Here is a 21512-nt window from a genome sequence, read left to right on the forward strand (position 1 = left end):
CTCTGTGTAAAATCGAACTGGTATCCCATCAGGTCCAGCGGCCTTTCCTCTTTTGAACGATTTTAATTATTTCTCTATCCCTCTGTCGTCTATTTCGATATCTACCATTTTGTCATCTGTGCGACAATCTAGAGAAGGAACTACAGTGCAGTCTTCCTCTGTGAAACAGCTTTGGAAAAAGACATTTAGTATTTCGGCCTTTAGTCTGTCATCCTCTGTTTCAGTACCATTTTGGTCACAGAGTATCTGGACATTCTGTTTTGATCCACCTACCGCTTTGACATAAGACCAAAATTTCTTAGGATTTTCTGCCAAGTCAGTACATAGAACTTTACTTTCGAATTCATTGAACGCCTCTCGCATAGCCCTCCTCACACTAGATTTCGCTTCGCGTAATTTTTGTTTGTCTGCAAGGCTTTGGCTATGTTTATGTTTGCTGTGAAGTTCCCTTTGCTTCCGCAGCAGTTTTCTAACTCGGTTGTTGTACCACGGTGGCTCTTTTCCATCTCTGACGATCTTACTTGGCACACACTCATCTAACGCATTATGTACGATGGTTTTGAACTTTGTCCACTGATCCTCAACACTATCTGTACTTGAGACAAAACTTTTGTGTTGAGCCGTCAGGTACTCTGTAATCTGCTTTTTGTCACTTTTGCTAAACAGAAAAATCTTCCTACCTTTTTTAATATTTCTATTTACGGCTGAAATCATCGATGCCGTAACCGCTTTATGATCGCTGATTCCCTGTTCTGCGTTAACTGTTTCAAATAGTTCGGGTCTGTTTGTCACCAGAAGGTCTAATATGTTATCGCCACGAGTCGGTTCTCTGTTTAACTGCTCAAGATAGTTTTCAGATAAAGCACTTAAAAAATTTTCACTGGATTCTTTGTGCCTGCCAACCGTTATGCACGTCTGAGTCTCCTAGTCTATATCCGGCAAATTAAAATCTCCACCCAGAACTATAACATGGTGGGGAAATCTACTGGAAATATTTTCCAAATTATCCTTCAGTTGCTCAGCCACAACAGCTGCTGAGCCAGGGGGCCTATAGAGACTCCAATTACCATGTCTGAGCCTGCTTTAACCGTGATCTTCACCCAAATTATTTCACATTTCACTACTACTGGAATACGGGTACTCTCCAGAATAGAGCTGTTCCCATAGCACGAGCTATGGCATGCATGCTACTTGGAAGGTTCGTTGCTAAATCTACGGATCACTTCACCCTCAAACTCAGGTGTTCTCACGTTACGACTATCACCGCAAACACGCTGAGGGGAAGCGTCCATGAATTTCACAAAGGAACTTGAGTGTGCATTTCCATTTCCCCTCGCCTCACCGTACCACATAATCATGTCAGTGAGCTCATAAAATCCACATTCCATGTTTCACCGAGTACTAACTGCAAGGAAACCTGAATTCAGGACTAGTAAGATGCACGACACTGAAGATCAGGTATTACACCGACACAAGCTCAGTTCAGCACCGGTAAGATATACGCCACTGTGCACACAGGATTACAACAATACAAACTGAACGCAGCACAGGTAAAATGCACACCACTGAAGGCATAGTATTACAATGACACAACCGAAATGACAGGACTGGTACGACACCACAGAATAACAAAGTCACTCGGATCTGCACAGAAGGTCTCTAGGTGGCGGTGCGCATCATGGTCACCTGCGTAGCTTATAAACTGCGGACGAAAACGTAGTCACCTAACAAAAAATGGTCGTCTTTATGTGGTCTATCATCCCTCAAAGTTTGTCGGTGAGCCCGTGAAACATCCTGTATTTGTATCATTAACAGCTGATTATCTGGCGTTGCATGTGTGTGTATTTATTTCAGTCTCCTATTACTCCTTCTCCCCTTCTTCTCTCTTTCCACGTTCTCGTCTTCCCTTTACCTGGCCGTCTGCTTTACTCCCCTCTCTCTGTTCATCTTCACTCCTTTCCCTGTCCGTTTCCCCCTCCGTCTCACTGTTCATCTCCTCTTCCTCCCTCTCTCTGTCCATCTATTCCTCCTCCTGTCTATCGATCTCCTCCTCTTTGCTCTCTCTGCTATATGTTCCTAACCTGCTGTGTGGATCTGCTCATTTCGCCTCCGTCTGTCTCCTCCCCCCCCCCTCTGTCCATCTTTTTCTTCCTTATCTCTATCCATCTCCTTTGCTTTTCTTAGTCCATCTCCTCCTCTTCCTTATCTACCTATATCCCCTCCCCCCCTCTCTGCTCCATCTCCTCTTCCTCTGTGTCCACCTCCTCCTTCCTCGTCTCTGTCTGTCCATTTCCTCCTACTATTTTCTCTCTCAACGTTGTCACCCCTGCCGGTATAGTAGACTACTGGTACTTGTCCTCACAGTATTTCCTCCCAGACAGCAAGTAGTATGTGTACCAATTTCAGTAGGAATCGACCCAGGGATTTAGCAGGAGCTTTTTACCCATGGCTGTGATCGTGTACGCATATGTCACACGTATTTAACATATTTCACACACATTCATGCATATAGTTCACCTGTACCTCTAGCGAATTTCGCAGTTCTCTTTCGTTTTCATGCAGCTCAGTGTTTATGGCGCAATATCTCCTGGACTAGGCGTCGTACAAGGGTTCAATTTTGTAGGGACATTCAGCGAAGCAAGTGAATACTGTCTGCAAAGTGTTCAGAAAATATATTTATTAACAAAGAAGTAATAAACATAAATGTCATGCGTGACGCAGCAGATTTTATGCATCTCACGAGAAGAACACGGCATGTCTCATAACTCCGTTTCCCAGAAACTTCGCTCAGTGGAAGAGGGGTCAAATAAGCAAACATGTGTTTCGTCTTATCTGTAGATACTCGGCCGTTTCTGAAAAATCCCGGCCAAAGTCTTAGGCCTGTAAAAGATTATTACAGGAATGTTTTCCATTGTATGTTTATATAACGTTGTCCTTATCTGTCTACTTATTGTATGACAGATTAATGAATTAAAAAAAAATTAAGAATATTTGAAATTGTTTTCGTTGATATTCCTGTAGTGAATCTTGATTCATATCAAACGCCAGTTATCAGAAAAGTGTTCTGTTATGCATGGTTTTCCGTGAAATTATTGCCAAAGATCGAAATATGCACCAATGTTAAATGCGTTTCTTTCCTGGGTGAGATTCATACGAAGAAATGTCACTGTGGCAAACCCGTCTTCGCACGATGCTTGTGGCGTTCGGAATATCTGTATTTCGATTGTTTCTATGATCCGTTTCATCGAAGTGAATGTACCAGATCTCCCTGGAAAAAAATAACATACGAATAAAATATAAGAATTAACATAAGAATTGATATGAGGATGAAATGTAAAAATATGAGAATTTAAAAAGATTGTAACCCTTCAACATACCACACACACACACACACACACACACACACACACACACACACACACACACACACTGAAGAGCCAAGGAAACTAGTACACCTGTCTAATATTGTGTAGGGCCCCCGCAACCACGCAGAAGTGCTGCAAAACTACGTGGCATGGGCTCAACTAATGTCTGAAGCAATGCTGGAGGGAATTGACACCATGAATCCTGCATGACTGTTCATAAATCCGTAAGAGTACGAGGGGGTAGATATCCATTAAGAATAGCACGTTGCAAGGCATCCCAGATATGCTCAGCAATGTTCATGTCTAGGGGGTTTGGCAGCCAGCGGAAGTGTTTCAACTCAGAAGAGTATTCCCGGAGCCAATATGTAGCTATTCTGAACGTGCTGGAATTGCACATGTCCGTCGAAATGCACAATGGACATGAACGGATGCAGGTGATCAAACAGGATGATTACGTTTGTATCAGCTGTCATAGTCGTATCCAGACGTATCGTGGTCCCATATCACTCCAACCGCACACGCCCCACACTATTACAGAGCCTTCGCCAGCTTGAACAGCCCCTGCAGACATGCAGGGTCCATGGATTCAGGAGGTTGTTTCCATACCCGTGCGCGTCTATCCGGTCGATACAATTTGAAACGAGACTCGGCCGACCAGGCAACGTGTTTCCAGTTATCAACCGTCCAACGTCGGTGTTGACGGGCGCAGGCGAGGCGTTAAGCATTGTGTCTGCAGTTATTAAGGGACATGAGTGAGCCCCCGTCTCCGAAAGCCCATATCGATCATGTTTCGTTGAATTGTTCGGACGCTGACACTTGTTGATGGCCCAGCATTGAAATCTGCAGCAATTTGTGGAAGGGTTGCACTTCTGTCACACTGAACGATTCTCTTCAGTCGTAGTTGGTCCCGTTCTTACAAGATCTTTTTCGGGCCGCGACACTGTCGGAGATTTGATGTTTGACCGGGTTCCTGATATTGACGGTACACTTGTGAAATGGTCGTAAGGGAAAATCCCCACTTCATCGCTACTTCGGAGATTCTGTGTCCCATCGCTCGTGTGCCGACCATAACACCACGTTCAAACTCACTTAGATCTTGATAACCTTCCATTGTAGCATCAGAATCGATCAGCCAACAGCGCCAGACACTTGTTGTCTTATGTAGACCGTTACCACCCGCAGCTGCCTGTTTACGTATCTCTGTATTTGAATAGGCATGTCTATACCAGTTTCTTTGGTTCTTCAGTGTATAACACATGTGTGACTCTTAAAGTGAAATCCAGTTGTAGTTTTACAATTAATATAACGCCCCTGTATCGCCTAATTTGATAAAAAGCATTCGTGTAGAAACCTTCTGCACACATGGGTAGATAAATGAAATCAATTAAAATAAAATATAATTATTAAAGACAATAATCGAGTTTCGAACACAGGGAACAAAATTATAAAGCCGCAGCGTTAACCAGTAAGCCATCACTTTAGCGCAAGATGGAGAGAGAGAGAAAAAAGCCATATAAAATATTTCGAGAACACCTCGAAAATTTTGACGGTTCAGAAACGGTAGAGTATCTACCGATAAGTCGAGACACGTGTTCGCTTATTTTGACTCCTCTACCACTGAACGAAGTTCTTGGGAAATAGGATGATGTCACTTACCGTGTTCTCCTCGGCAGTTTTTATGAAGTCGTATCTCGTGAACTATGTGTCGTGTTATGATACAATTTTGCAGGTACATTCAGTGATATATCTGAATACAGTCTACAAAATGTGTCGCGAACACAGAAAAGAGTAAAGAGACAAGAAAATTAAAACGTCATGTCTGATGCAGCAGTTTTACTGCACGAGCAGCGAAAATGTGGTATGCGATAAACTTTTTCACTTTTCAATATTTTCTGGGGCTGTTCAGCTCTAAAAAATTTTATAAAGTTTTGAAATTGTGTGGGAAGTTGCAAATGAATAAAAGCCGGTTACTCGCGCGTTGAGAGCTGCACTATTTTTTCACCCCTAACACCCCAACGCCGTTGATAGGCAGGTGGTTCTTATCCCCACAGCAATTGTTTCCAGACTAAGTGCTATGCGTACCAAGTTTGGTTGAAATCGGTACTGTAGTTTAGGAGGAGATGTCAAACGAACATACATTTTACGCCGTTCAATTAATCATTGAAAACTAGAGTATGCCTACATTAGCGACATCTGGTGAACTTACAACACAAGCATCTTGTGGCTACTGTACGGCAGCTTGTTTTGAACAGTAGTACTACTGACAACATGACTCGTGCATATGATGTTATTTCTATATATTTGACGATGCTGGTGCTGATTTTGCATTTAACATTTGACGATGCCACTATGGCTGCAGTACATTAGGACCTTGTTTTTATAAAATAGGTATGCCTCGTCATACTTCAAGCGCACAAACGCATGTATATGTCAGTAGTGCTTTTCATTATGGTCTATTTATTGTTTTTAAGCTGTAGACAATCTGCGAGTGTATTTATGTTTTTTTTCACATTTTTGCTGCAGATCTGATGATGGTCATTATAGAGAGGAACCGGTAATCTGCTAACAAAAAGTTTGTAACCATTATTGTTGTTGTTGTTGTGGTCTTCAGTCCTGAGACTGGTTTGATGCAGCTCTCCATGCTACTCTATCCTGTGCAAGCTTCTTCATCTTCTTCAGTACCTACTGCAGCCTACATCCTTCTAAATCTGCTTAGTGTATTCAACTCTTAGTCTCCCTCTACGATTTTTATCCTCCACGCTGCCCTCCAGTACTAAATTGGTGATCCCGTGATGCCTCAGAACATGTCCTACCAACCAATCCCTTCTTCTAGTCAAGTTGTGCCACGAACTTCTCTTCTCCCCAATTCTATTCAATACCTCCTCATTAGTTACGTGATCTACCCACCTAATCTTCAACATTCTTCTGTAGCACCACATTTCGAAAGCTTCTATTCTCTTCTTGTCTAAACTATTTATCGTCCACGTTTCACTTCCATACATGGCTACACTCCATACAAATACTTTCAGAAACGATTTCCTAACACTTAAATCAATACTCGATGTTAACAAATTTCTCTTCTTCAGAAATGCTTTCCTTGCCATTGCCAGTCTACATTTTATATCCTCTCTACTTCGACCATCAGCAGTTACTTTGCTCCCCAAATAGCAAAACTCCTTTACTACTTTAAGTGTCTCATATCCTAATCTAATTCCCTCATCATCACCCGACTTAATTCGACTACATTCCATTATCCTCGTTTTGCTTTTGTTGGTGTTCATCTTATACCCTCCTTTCAAGACACTGTCCATTCCGTTCAACTGCTCTTCCAAGTCCTTTGCTGTTTCTGACAGAATTACAATGTCATCGGCGAACCTAAAAGTTTTTCTTTCTTCTCCATGGAATTTAATACCTACTCCGAACTTTTCTTTTGTCTCCTTTACTGCTTGCTCAATATGCAGATTGAATAAAATCGGAGAGAGGCTACAGCCCTGTCTCACTCCCTTCCCAACCAGTGCTTCCCTTTCATGTCCCTCGACTCTTATAACTGCCATCTGGTTTTTGTACAAATTGTAAACAGCCTTTCGCTCCTTTGTAACCATAGACGTAAATTAAAGGGAACGAGCATACGTACATACATTTTTGTAACATATGTGGATACGCTTGTATGTGATAACTTCTGTGAACGGTTTAGCGCTTGTGAGAGTAGAGACTGAGTAACTACAGGTTTTAAACCCATTCCCATGCTCGGAGTGTGACTCGAAGCCACACTCCGGGTCGAGCACTTCTCGACCGGCAGGTAGTCCAGAGCAGCTGCTGCCAGCGCCTCGGCGTCCAGCCCTGCGGCTCTGCAGAACAGCTGCGGAGCGGTCTCCGTCGTTCCGCGGCAGCGCGCGCTGTGCTCCCATGACGGATGTTGACTTTCCCTGCCGCATCCCGCCGGTCAGCGCTCCAGGCCGCACTAATTGCCCCGCTGCTGGCTCTCCACAGGTGCGGGTGGTGAGAGCGTCGCTGAACTGCTCGGGTATTCGACGGAAGGAAAAGTGAGTCCGTCCCACGAGCAGCGCACCAGAGCTGCCAAGTTTACACTGAGGTGACAAAACTCATGCCACACCTCCTAATATCCTGTCGGTCCTTTTGTTGACATAGTGCAGCAGCTCGACGTGACCTGGACTCGTCCATAATTGCGGTAGTTTTGACGGTGCAGGATTTTGTGCACGAATTGAACTCTCGATTACGTCCCATAAATGTTCGAGGGGACTCATGTCGGGTAATCTGGGTGGCCAACTCATTCACTCGAATTATCCAGCACGTTCTTCAAACCAATCGCTGATAAATGTGTCTCGGAGACTTCGCGCATTGTCATTCATAAAAATTCCATCGTTGTTTGGAAACATGAAGTCCACGAACGGCTACAAATGGTCTCCAAGTAGCCGAACATAACCATTTCGAATCAATGATCGGTTCAGCTAGACCAGAGCACCCAGTCCATTTCATGCAAACACAGCGCACAATGTTATGGAGCCACCGCTAGCATGCACAGTGCCCTGTTGACAACCTGGGTCCATGGCTTCGTGGGGTCCGCGCCCAGGAGGAGCGCTACAGACGACGGCGTGCTGCCAGCAAAGGCATTCGCGTCGGTCGTTTGCTGCCATAGTCCATTAACGCCAAATTTCGCCGAATTGTACGAGCGGATACTTTCGTCGTACACTGATTTCTGCGGTTACTTAACGAAGTTTTTCTTGTAAGACATCATAGTCGCCGTTGACTGTATGAAATATTTATTATTACGATTGTAATTTCGGCCTTAGGGCATTTTCAAGTAACACTGCAAAAGTTACATTCTGTCAGAATATAAGACTATCTTACATGCGTACATATCGTCGTCAAAATGCAGTCTTTTGACTGCGAGAGTCCCACAAGATCCAATGAGCTCGTCAGTTATTACATCGTAAAATGTCAAATATGTGCTGCACATATTTTGACAACGACATGTACTCATGTCAGGTAGTCTTATATTCTGACAGAATGTAACTTTTGCAGTGTTACTTGAAAATGGCCCTAAGGCCGAAATTGCAATCGTAATAATAAATATTTCATAGAGTCAACGGCCACTATGATGTCTTTTAAGAAATATTATATGACTGTGAATCCCAACCATGAGAAGTTAGTCGCGCAGTTTTGTTTGTATGTTAGCAATGACAGCTCTACGCAGACGTCGCTACTCTCGGACTGCGTTGTCAGTGGTGTGAGGTAATGCCTGAAATTTGGTATTCTCGGCGCACACTTGACACTGTCTGTTCCGGAATACTGAATTTGCCAACGTTTTCCGAAATGAAACGTCCCATGCGTCCAGTTCCGACTACTACTTCGCCCCCAAGGTCTGTTAATTCCCGTCGCGCGGCCTTAACCATGTTGGAAACCTTTTTACGTGAATTACTTGAGTACAGATGACAGCTCCGCCAATGTACTGCCCTTTTATACCTTTGGCACACGATATTACCTCCATCTGTATTAGTGCATATCACTGTCCCATGACTTTTGTGACCTCAGTGAATTTGCAGCTAGTGAGAGCGACTTGTACCACTTTCGCAACGCACCATCATTACGTGGGAGACGAGCTCCTGTCGGATTCATTTTAAATATACGAGAGGTAGAAATACAGTTTCAGTCAACACCCCGAAAAAAAAAATAAAGCTGAGGCCATTATATTTGATGATGGTGTTAATCCTTCGCATTTCAATGTGACGCTTTTTCCCAAAGATTGGCGATTTTCTTCGTAGAAGTCTGCTTTTTAGCTGTTAGGGAACTTTCCTCCTCGAAATCACCTCGTCGTCGCTCAGGAAATGTCTGCCACGCAGAATTCTAATAAAGTGGAAGAAGTCACCGGGCGCCATGTCACGACAAAATTGGGTTGTGACGAGGAGGGGGAGGAAAAGGGAAAGGAAAAATTTAGCCCACTGAAGCAATACAGAGTGTTAGGGATCTGAATACAGATATTTCTATTGATGGCTGAGGACAACGTACTGAATAACATTACATCAGTATTTACTTCATTTGCTGACTAATAGTTGTAGCTCTTATGAGTAGTACGTTTTTAGGTTGGTTAGGACCTCCAAGTACGTGTGGCAAAAGCGAGTCATCAGTTTTTATTTTCCCCTGGGCCGCTGGTCAGCCATTGAAATGTGGACATGTGGACGCAAAACGGGCGGTCTATATTGATAGGTGTAGTACTCTTCAAGGCACAGTTATGACCATGCAGGAAACATCAGGTAGTAAATTATGTGATCAGTTTCAGGAAGATTGTTAGAAGCAGAGAAGAAACAATTAATACACCGAAATGTACCTGTTGAGGTATCAGTCATCACAATATCTGTACCTATACCCCTAACGCCCTGCTGTGTGATTTTGCTCTGTGTAGAACCAGCTGGAGCGCTATCATGGAGCAAAAATGTTCTCTCGGACAGTTTCTCGCGACGATTCGCCTTGACAGTCTCTTGTAATTAGTCAGTAAATTTCGGTAGTATGCCCCGGCGAAGGTTGGTCCCTTGCCAAAGTAATGTTAGCAACACATCACGGTTGTCTCCTCCCCCCCTAACCCCGCCCCCACCCAAAAAAAGAACAACTAATCTCCTCTCATCTACATCTATACTCTGCAAACCATCGTGAAGTGCACGTCCCATGATACCAGTTATAGGGATTCATCGTGTTCCATTCATGTATGGAGCACAGGAAGAAGGATTGTTTGAATGCCTCTTTGCGTGCTGTAATTATTCTAATCTTATCCTCACGATCCCTAGGTGAGCGATACGCAGGGGTTTGTAGTATATTTCTAGAGTCATCGTTTAAAGCTAGTTCGTGAAACTTTGTAACTAGACTTTCTCTGGATAGTTTACGTCTGTCTTCAAGGGCCTTCCAGTTCAATTTCATTAGCATCTCTGCGACACTCTCCCACGGATCAAAAAAACCTGCAACCATTCATGCTGCCCTTCTCTGTGTACGTTCAATATCCGTTGTTATTCCTATTTGACTAGACTGCATTTCTCAGGAAACGTGATCCTGAAAGTGATCTGTTAGATCTCTCCCATAATAGCTAATCTTGCTGTTGTATTGTGTCTCTACCTCTCACTACGTAATTATGACACTAGCTGATCTCTAGGAAGGAAAAGAGTTTTGTTTATTTTCACCTCTGTCTAAAGAGTGTCAGCATTATTCCGTTTACCATAATCCTGAGCCTGAATGCGTGGTAAACTGAGTTGAACTTATTTTCTTACGAGCAATGGAGTTTGCTAACTCAGATTTGCCAATCTCTTGGGCACCAGCGCGCGCACAAAAAGATTTACAGTAGCGGCACAACAGGTGCACTGATCAGTGTAATTACGCTATGTTGGCAAGGGAGCGGCAAGCCTCTTTGGAATACTGTTTCCCTCCCCATCATTGTTTTATATGGGCATGCTAACAGTAGGCGATTTGATACAATACTCTTTGTACGGACTTTGGGTAAAGCAGATGTAGTTGTGATTTTCTCTGCACTGGGTACAACGAAGGTATTAGAATACTTTTTAAATCAGTTAGTATCGTAACGCATTTTCTTTCAATGCTAGGATGTTTTTTTTTTGAAGAGAATGCGGTATTGCTTCCAGGCGAGTTCTTTTCTTGGGAATGCTTTATGTTTAGGCCAAGTGGCCGTGAGCTTTTGCTCACACAAAGGAATCATGTTTTGGCTGATTGTCTCTCAAAGTAAATTCATTAGTATCACGCAGATTAACATCAAGTAGAGTAAATACACTTAATGTGGAACCGAAATCCACTGTATGTTGTGATTTAGGGAACAGAAAGATATGCCTTTGTGTGGACCTCATATCTACGTGGATAGTGTAGAGATCGTTTCGACGGAACTTGAGTCGTTAATCAGTGTCTCAGTAGTTTGATACACCATTCTTACATAATTTTGAGTTGATATGTTTAGTCTTCGTTGTCGCGCTTCACTCAAAAAATGGTTCAAATGGCTCTGAGCACTATGGGACTCAACATCTTAGGTCATAAGTCCCCTAGAACTTAGAACTACTTAAACCTAACTAACCTAAGGACATCACACACACCCATGCCCGAGGCAGGATTCGAACCTGCGACCGTAGCAGCCTCGCGGTTCCGGACTGCAGCGCCACAACCGCACGGCCACCGCGGCCGGCGCGCTTCACTCATCTCGAGTCACATGCACATCAGAAAGTTTGAAGGTCCCTATAATGCTGCCTAATGAATAGAACTCAGTTTTCTTAGGCTAATACCTACATGCACAATAAATTTTTATTTAGTTCCGAACTCTGAAATTTAATGCAGTTTTTCGAGCTTCACTTACGTCCAGCCACATGTTTATTAGGTAGTCCGTTGGCCCCTGTACTGTTGCTTAATAAACAGTGCTCAATTTTCTGAGACTATATAACATCTTCAAGCACTTTATATTTGTATTTAGCTCTGAAATCCGGAATTTGACTTAATTTTTCGAGCTTCACTCACGTGACGCCACTAGTCCATCAGACAGCGCTTCTGTCGCTGTAATGTTGCTTAATGAAGAGAAGTCAATTTTCTGAGTCTGTCTAATACCTACGTGTACTGTAAATTTCTCATAGTGTCCTGATTCTTGAATTATTTAATTTTTCGTCCAACTTTGGCACCTTTCTTTGCATGATCCTGTACCATAGGAGAACAGTTTTTGTGTGTGGTATGTCAGACGCAGACACATATGAATGCTGTACCTTTAATGTATCTCTACTGTGTGCTATCGGTGTCGATCTTCAGTTCCTTGATCCAAGCGATGCTCTTACGATCACGCACGGGTAGGGAACCACTGTCCTCTGTATAAAATTATTTTCTTGGATGGCTGAATACTGGTTGGTCATGATCGCTGATAAAGAATGTTGATCGTTGGACTACCCCTCGCTGTTCCCACAGCCAATAAATAAATTCGTTTGTCTCACCAATGAGTTCAGGGTGTCAATTCTCCTATCTGTATCAGTGAGTTTATATTCATTTCACACAGTAGCATAACTAAACAATCATATGATATTTACCCTGCAAGGATTTAGATTCGCATTAACAGGTACGCTTTAATTTTCGTTGGTATAATGAATGTAAAACACCGTCTCAATTACTATTTTTATTAATGATGCTAAAAGAATAGTGATCCAGGTGGTGTTTTAATTTCATTACAAAATACAGTAACGCCATGTCCGACGATGTTTGGCTCTACGCCCTTTTCCACTGCTTGTTATACTCCTTTGTCTCGAGGTCGTAGTGATATTTCCATTACTCGTCCATAGTGATGAGGCACCTAAAAGAGTCGTCTACACTGACCTGACACATCGGCAACACTTGCGCTAATGCCTCGGTTCGGATGGAGTTTTAAACGGGGTGTGAGCAGACGCGTAACCCAGCGGGTGGCGATTCTTGTCGTGTACAAATTGTCGTGCAAGACGTTGAAAACTGATCCTTGACTGATTTTCACTTTTTGCACTGAGATGCGAGGAATCCAGTACGCACTAAGACTGCATACAAGTACTAGCAAACAAAAAATTAATTACGTAAATTCAATTTTTCGAAGTGATACTTGAAATTTATGACTATCCTCGTACTGTCTCTGTACCACGGAACAAAATTATTTGTGAGAACACAAGTTCAAGCTGGGCTTCCTGTGACTTTCTGAGGAAGGAGATACACTCCTGGAAATTGAAATAAGAACACCGTGAATTCATTGTCCCAGGAAGGGGAAACTTTATTGACACATTCCTGGGGTCAGATACATCACATGATCACACTGACAGAACCACAGGCACATAGACACAGGCAACAGAGCATGCACAATGTCGGCACTAGTACAGTGTATATCCACCTTTTGCAGCAATGCAGGCAGCTATTCTCCCTTGGGGACGATCGTAGAGATGCTGGATGTAGTCCTGTGGAACGGCTTGCCATGCCATTTCCACCTGGCGCCTCAGTTGGACCAGCGTTCGTGCTGGACGTGCAGACCGCGTGAGACGACGCTTCATCCAGTCCCAAACATGCTCAATGGGGGACAGATCCGGAGATCTTGCTGGCCAGGGTAGTTGACTTACACCTTCTAGAGCACGTTGGGTGGCACGGGATACATGCGGACGTGCGTTGTCCTGTTGGAACAGCAAGTTCCCTTGCCGGTCTAGGAATGGTAGAACGATGGGTTCGATGACGGTTTGGATGTACCGTGCACTATTCAGTGTCCCCTCGACGATCACCAGTGGTGTACGGCCAGTGTAGGAGATCGCTCCCCACACCATGATGCCGGGTGTTGGCCCTGTGTGCCTCGGTCGTATGCAGTCCTGATTGTGGCGCTCACCTGCACGGCGCCAAACACGCATACGACCATCATTGGCACCAAGGCAGAAGCGACTCTCATCGCTGAAGACGACACGTCTCCATTCGTCCCTCCATTCACGCCTGTCGCGACACCACTGGAGGCGGGCTGCACGATGTTGGGGCGTGAGCGGAAGACGGCCTAACGGTGTGCGGGACCGTAGCCCAGCTTCATGGAGACGGTTGCGAATGGTCCTCGCCGATACCCCAGGAGCAACAGTGTCCCTAATTTGCTGGGAAGTGGCGGTGCGGTCCCCTACGGCACTGCATAGGATCCTACGGTCTTGGCGTGCATCCGTGCATCGCTGCGGTCCGGTCCCAGGTCGACGGGCACGTGCACCTTCCGCCGACCACTGGCGACAACATCGATGTACTGTGGAGACCTCACGCCCCACGTGTTGAGCAATTCGGCGGTACGTCCACCCGGCCTCCCGCATGCCCACTATACGCCCTCGCTCAAAGTCCGTCAACTGCACATACGGGTCACGTCCACGCTGTCGCGGCATGCTACCAGTGTTAAAGACTGCGATGGAGCTCCGTATGCCACGGCAAACTGGCTGACACTGACGGCGGCGGTGCACAAATGCTGCGCAGCTAGCGCCATTCGACGGCCAACACCTCGGTTCCTGGTGTGTCCGCTGTGCCGTGCGTGTGATCATTGCTTGTACAGCCCTCTCGCAGTGTCCGGAGCAAGTATGGTGGGTCTGACACACCGGTGTCAATGTGTTCTTTTTTCCATTTCCAGGAGTGTATTTTATCGTCATCTACTACATATAAACAACTACTGTGCTGATCACATTTAAGTGCTTCGCACAGGGTTTATAGAAGATTACTTTCACACTATTTCTTGACCGCTCCACTCTCGAATACCATGTGAGAAAATGAACACCTAGATCTTTCCGTGCGAGCTCTGATTTCTCCTGTTTTATCATGAAGGTCGTTTCTCCCTAAGTAGGCGAGAGTTAACAAAATATTTTTACATTCGGAAGAGAAAATTGGTGGCTGAAATTTCGTGAAAATGTCGCGCTGCTATGAAAACTACCTTTGTTTCAACTACTACCATCCAAACTAGTTTATCTTTGATACTCTCTCCCCTGTTACGGGATCATATAAAACGAGCTGTACTTCTTTGAACTTTCCAGTGTCCCCTTTAATCCTAGATAGTAACGATGGTAGACTGGGCAGAGATACTCTACAAGAGGACGGATAAGCACAGTGTAGTCCAGCGGTTTTCAAATTTTTTCGGTCCACGGTTCCCTTGACCTGAACATAATTATCCGCGACTGCTTTTGTGGTGTCACCGCCAGACACCACACTTGCTAGGTGGTAGCTTAAATCGGCCGCGGTCCATTTAGTACATGTCGGACCCGCGTGTCGCCACTGTGTGATCGCAGACCGAGCGCCACCACAAGGCAGGTCTCGAGATACGGACTAGCACTCGCCCCAGTTGTACGACGACTTTGCTAGCGACTACACGGACGAAGCCTTTCTCTCATTTGCCGAGAGACAGTTAGAATAGCCTTCAGCTAAGTCAATGGCTACGACCTAGCAAGGCGCCATTAGCCTTACATAGTTTGATAGTTATCGTATGAAATGTCTCATCAAGAACGATGTATACAACAAGAATTAAAAGTTAAGTATTATAGCAGCTACGTACTTTTCTTGTTACCATTTATTACGAATCCTGTTTCAGACCTCTATCTAGCCTAAGTGAGATTACGCGTGCCTTTCGGCTACTTCAGTGTGGCGTAGCTGTCTTGTTACGCCACAACAGCTTTCGTACATAATATCCGACCCAAAGTGTGGACAATCAAACATAAGTTTCGACAAAAATGGATACACATTTCAATCAACTTTTAATATTATTACATCTTCGTGCAGCGAAATCAACGGGAAAGATGCGCTTCCTTCTCCAACATCACCTCATCAAATCTCGGCACAAGATAGCAAATTCCGACCCGCATCTCTTTCTCTACGTTCATTCGCGATCTATATTTCGTGTTAACGACTGTCAATGCTGAAAAAGCTACCTCACACAAGTCGTATTTTGCAAAAGATATCAAAAATCGTAGGCCCTCCTCACCTACTTGCGGATACTCCTGTTTCACCAAGGTCGGAAACGCGAACAGAGCTGTGGAGAGGAACTTTTATTTCATTATGGAACCTGAAGAAGAATCAATAAATTTCTCTTGTTTTTCAGAGGTAAGTTTTGATGGAAGTTCTTTATTGAAAGGTTCTTCAATCCATTTGTGTTGAACATCTTTCCTGGAAATTGCTTCAGATACTAATCACTATGTTCAGTTAAATGATCCACAAACACAGATCTCAGTTCTTCATTCATATGAAAATCGCTGTCGTTTAAACCCTTGTGAAGAGAAGGGAAAGTGTAATGTATATCTTCACCATCTAACATTTCTTTCGAAGTAGTAGTTTCTTTCTGAAGGCTGAAATTTTGTCTGACAGTCGTAGAATGTCGATTTCGTTATTTTGAAGGGATACATATTAGGAATTGAATTTTTAAAAGATTTCGAAATGATACGCCAGCTTTAAAACAAAGTCCCTGTCTACGAACTTCAGGGAACTCTAATGTTCCTCTCGTTCGAGGAAAGAGCAAAGTTCATTTCTGAGTTCGTATACCCTTTTCAAGATATTCCCACGAGAAAGCCTACTGGAGTTACTATAGTAATAGGGAAATGTGCTCAGCCTCCATGTCAATACATATTTGCTGAAAAAGTTGGCTTAAGTGGCCGACTTTTCATGAAGTTTACCACTACGATTATTGAATAACCCCATAAAGTATCGTGTGCCTCGGTGCAAATAGCGTCAGGAGCTTCTTTACAGAACAGAGCCTTCAGTCCAGTGGAACAGCCAATCATACTACGATTTTCATCTGTACACCATCTACATAATTTTCAAAATTAATGTTTTCTTCCATAAAAGAATGTAATATTTCAAGGACATTTGTTGCTTTCGTTCAAAGGGTTATTTGCCTGTAGATAAAGATCTTCATAACATTTGTAGTCGTGTATAGACCGCACGTAACAAATGACACGCACACTATTGTGATTGTTAGTAGTTCCGTCCACCAGAACAGCAAAACCGCAATATCCTTTGACATTTTCGACCAACTAATTATTAATGTCGTCAGCCATATAGCGTATTCAGCGAGTAATGGCGTTCTCTGACAAATGCACACTTGTTATGTTCCACGTTGCCATACCAACAAACTTACTTGCTGGATCACCCAATATCACAACTAGCACATACATTGTTCGTTTACTCAAAAAGCAAATAAACTAAACTATTGAAACTTCCTGACAGATTAAAACTGTGTGCCAGACCGAGACTTGAACTCTGGACCTTTGCCTTTCGTGGATAAGTGCTCTATCATCTGAGATACCCAAGTACGACTCACGACCCGTCCCCACAGCTTCAATTCTGCTAGTACCTCGTCTCCTGTCTTCCAAACTCTGCAGAAGCTCTTCTGCGAACCTTGCAGAACTAGCAGTCCTGGAAGAAATGATATCAGCGCACACACCGCTGCAGAGTGAAAATCTCATTCTGGAAGCATCCCCCAGGCTGTGGCTAAGCCATGTCTACGCAGTATCCTTTCTTTCAGGACTGCTAGTTCTGCAACGTTCGCAAAAGAGCTTCTGTGAAGTTTGGAAGGTAGTAGACGAGGTGCTGGCAGAACTGAAGCTGTGAGGACGGGTCGTTAGTCGTGCTTTGGTAGCACGGATGGTAGAGCACTTGCCTACGAAAGGCAAAGGTCCCGAGTTCGAGTCTCGGTCCGGCACACAGTTTTATTCTGCCACGAAGTTTCATATCAGCGCACACTCCACTGCAGAGTGAAAATCTCATTCTGAAAACTAAACTATTGTTCTTATGAAACCACTACGACGCCCGTACTGTGATTTTGCGATGTCCCTGGCGGTCGTGATGCCCCCTTGTGCAGGCAGTTTCTTTGGAAGATTTGTGGCATGTTCTAAGCATTCTGCCAATAAAAAGCAGTATTTGGTTCGCTTTCCCAACAACATTGATCATGTGACGGTCCTATTTAAGTTCCTCGTAATTGTAATCTCAAGGTATACAGCTGGATCGACGTCATGTATCAGTGATTTAACCGAACTTTTTCGTAAGCATGTGAACTAGCTCACAGTTTTTGTAGCGCAGATATCTTGTGTAAATCATTTAATTGTTCGCGTCGACTTTCTGATAAGTTTACTAGACGGTAAACGACAGTATCATCTGCGAACAATCTAAGCGGACTGCTCGGATCGTTTTCTAAATCGTTTAAGTGGATTAGAAATAGCAGAGGAGCCATAACACTTCCTTGGGGAATCCCAGATATTACTTCTGTTTCATTCCATGATTTTTCGTCAGTTACTTCGAACTGTGACCCTTCTGACAGCAGAGTACGAATCCAATCGTACAACTGGGAGTACAGCCCATCAGCACGCAATTTAATTAGAAGACATTTGTGAAGAAGGGTGTCAAAAGCCTTCTGGAAATCTAGAAATATGTAATCAACTTGAGATCTCCTGTCGATAGCACTCATTAGGTCGTGGGAATGAAGAGCCAGCTGCGTTTCACAAGCACGATATTTTCTGAATTGATCGTTTCCTTCTCAGTATTTCATAGTTTTGGAGCACATTAGGATAGAGTGCTGTACCCAGAAGCAATTGTAATTAGGAATACATGATGGTTTTTGATTGGCACATTCTTTATTATTTATGGAAATGATATGTTAATCATTTCCTAAGATATCTAGTTTCTTAAGAAAAAATTTAATTTTTTAAAGTTGATTGTTTTTACTTAATTTTTTAAATATGAGTATTAACTTATTTATTCTTTAAGGGATAAGCTTTAAAGTTATTAACCTATAATTCGCTTGTTTTGGAATATAATAGTAAGCTTTAAACCAGCTATCTTTAACATTATGTTTTAGTTCATTATTTTATATTTTGGCTTTATAATTATTTTAGGTTTTGTATTAAGATTCTTGATTTACTTTAATAATCTTTGTAATAATGATAGAATTAGTATATTTATTTGAATAAAAATTTACCTTTGTTAACTTATTATATGGAACTAGGCAAAATTGATTTCTGCCTATTTATCAAAAACAAGTCCTCTTGAAAATATTTTTGGGTCTGGCCTGCTCACATAGTGAATTTTTAAAGAGCCACAGCATTTTGACCATGCAAAGGTAGCATAATCATTAGTCTCTTAATTAGTGATGCGAATGAATGGATTGACGAGAAATCAACTGTCTCTTAGTAAATTTTTGAATTTAACTTTTAAGTCAAAAGCCTTAAATTTATCTTTAGGATGAGAAGACCCTATAGAGCTTAACAGTTTACTTTTATATAGTTTTTTGTTGATCTTTCTATGTTTAATGATAATGTTTTGTTGGGGTGACATGAAGAATAAATAAACTCTTCATTATTATATCATTGTTTCATGTTTGTTGTTTTGATCCATAATTTATGATCATATGATTAAGTTACCTTAGGGATAACAGCATAATTGTTTTTGAGAGCTCATATCGACAAAGGAGATTGCCACCTCGATGTTGGATTAGGAAAACTTTTGGGTGTAGGAGCCCAGTAATTAGGTCTGTTTAACCTTTAAATTCTTACATGATCTGAGTTCAGACCATTGTTAGCCAGATCGGTTTCTATCCTAAGGTTATTTACCCATATTAGTACGAAAAGACCATATGGTTAAAATATTTTTACATTATTGATTAATATTAATTAGTTACTATTTGAACAGATTAATGTTTTGAATTTAGAATTCATTCATGTAGATTTTTTCTACAAATAGTATTGATACTTTATGAGTTATTTATATTTGTTTTGAATTTTCTTTTATTGGTTATTTGTATTTTAATTAGTGTGGCTTTTTAAATTTTATTAGAGTTACAGACTTTAGGTTATATTCACATTCATAAAGGTCCAAATAAAGTAGGATTTGTAGGGATTCCTAAACCCTTTAGTGATGCTATTAAATTGATTTGTAAAGAGTACTTAATCCTATTATATCTAATTATTTACTTTATTATTTTTCCCCTCTTTTTAATTTAATAATTTCTTTGGCTGTTTGAGTGAGCTTTCCATTTTTAATTTACAAATGTTCCTTTTCTTATTTTTGTTTTGTTTTTTTATGTTGTACTAGATTAGGTGTTTATACTGTAATAATTGCTGGTTGATTTTCTAATTCAAATTATTCTATGTTAGGTTCTTTACGTTCTGTTTCTCAAACAAGTTAGATTAGCTTTAATTTTATTGTCTTTGATTATTCTAATTGGTAGTTTTAATGTGTTTGATTTTATGAACTATCAACTTTATTGTTGCTTTATCATTATTTTTTTCCTTTAGCTTTAGCTTGTTTTGCCTCTTGCTTAGCTGAAACTAATCAAACTCTTTTTGATTTTGCTAAAGGTGAGTCTGAAGTAGTTTCAGGTTTTAATATTGAATATGGTGCAGGTGGTATTACTTTAATTTTTTTGGCTGAATACACTAGAGTTGTTTTTATGAAAATGTTGTTAGCTTTATTTTTTTGGGTGATAATTTTTATTCTTTCATATTTTTATTAAGCTTGCTGTTATATCTTTTGGGTTTATTTGAGTTTTAGGTATTTTACCTCGATTTCGTAATGGTAAGTTAATATATTTAGCTTGAAGAGTTTCTTACCCTTGTCTTATATTCATGTGATTTATGTTCATGTGATTCTAGAATCACATGAATGAATGTACACTAGAGACTGCTGTAAGCAGTTTCTGCCATTTTATAGTTTTTGCTGTTACATATGAGGAGTTCCATGCAGCATTTGTAAATATTTTGCGTTTTACACATTTATTAAAGGTATTTGAAATATAGAGTTAATTCTCCAGCTACCGCATTTTTTGGCGAGTAAAATGCTACATATTTTTAGAACTATTTATCTAACATGTGAACAGTTATGCTGTACTTTATCAGCCACGCACCGTCTTGGTGTTTTGAGTATGGGGTGGTTTACAATGCCCTGTGGGGCTCTGGGTTAGCAGAACTGCTCAGCTGAAAGCTGGCCTTGTTCCCCTGTCCAAACGTTACCTTTCATTCACACAGTGATGCCAACGCTGGCGTTAACATTGGCGAATGGTTATGGGACAGTGCCCACACATTGGAGCCAACATTCAGTTGAATTCGTAAAGGGACAACGGTAGCAAGCTTGACGCGCAGATTACGGCCGGTGCATTTGCGGTTTTGAACGTGAATTTGGACACTCCAAAACAAAACTGGAAAACATGTAAAAGAATATGTTGGGCAATGATGTAACTCATATACACAAATACTCCAGTCTCAGCCGATCTATTGTGTGGCATTCTGAATAAGAAGACATGGTTTGGACAATTCACTGCAGGATTTGTCTTCGTGTGGTTTAATACATCCCTTGCTATACGCAAGGTAAATTAAGTCCAGAAAAATTCCAAAACCAGTTGGAGTTGTGTGTAACCAGTGAGTTTCGGATAACAGAGTTAAAAGAAAAATGTTCTAAAATATGTTTATATACCCTAGTATGTAGCATATGATTAAATTTGTATTTGAATTAAACTATGTGTTACGTGGGTGAAATGCGGAAACTCTGACTCACGGATCAGACATATTATGAGCTAACCAACCCAGCATGTCGGGTATACAGTGCAGTTGTTGAGTGAGCGTAAGTTTATGAAATTAACACTTGAGTCACTACCTCGCTAAACTGGCTTTCTTCTGA

Source organism: Schistocerca americana, chromosome 4 (genome assembly GCF_021461395.2).
Source record: "Schistocerca americana isolate TAMUIC-IGC-003095 chromosome 4, iqSchAmer2.1, whole genome shotgun sequence".
Lineage (NCBI taxonomy): Eukaryota > Metazoa > Arthropoda > Insecta > Orthoptera > Acrididae > Schistocerca > Schistocerca americana.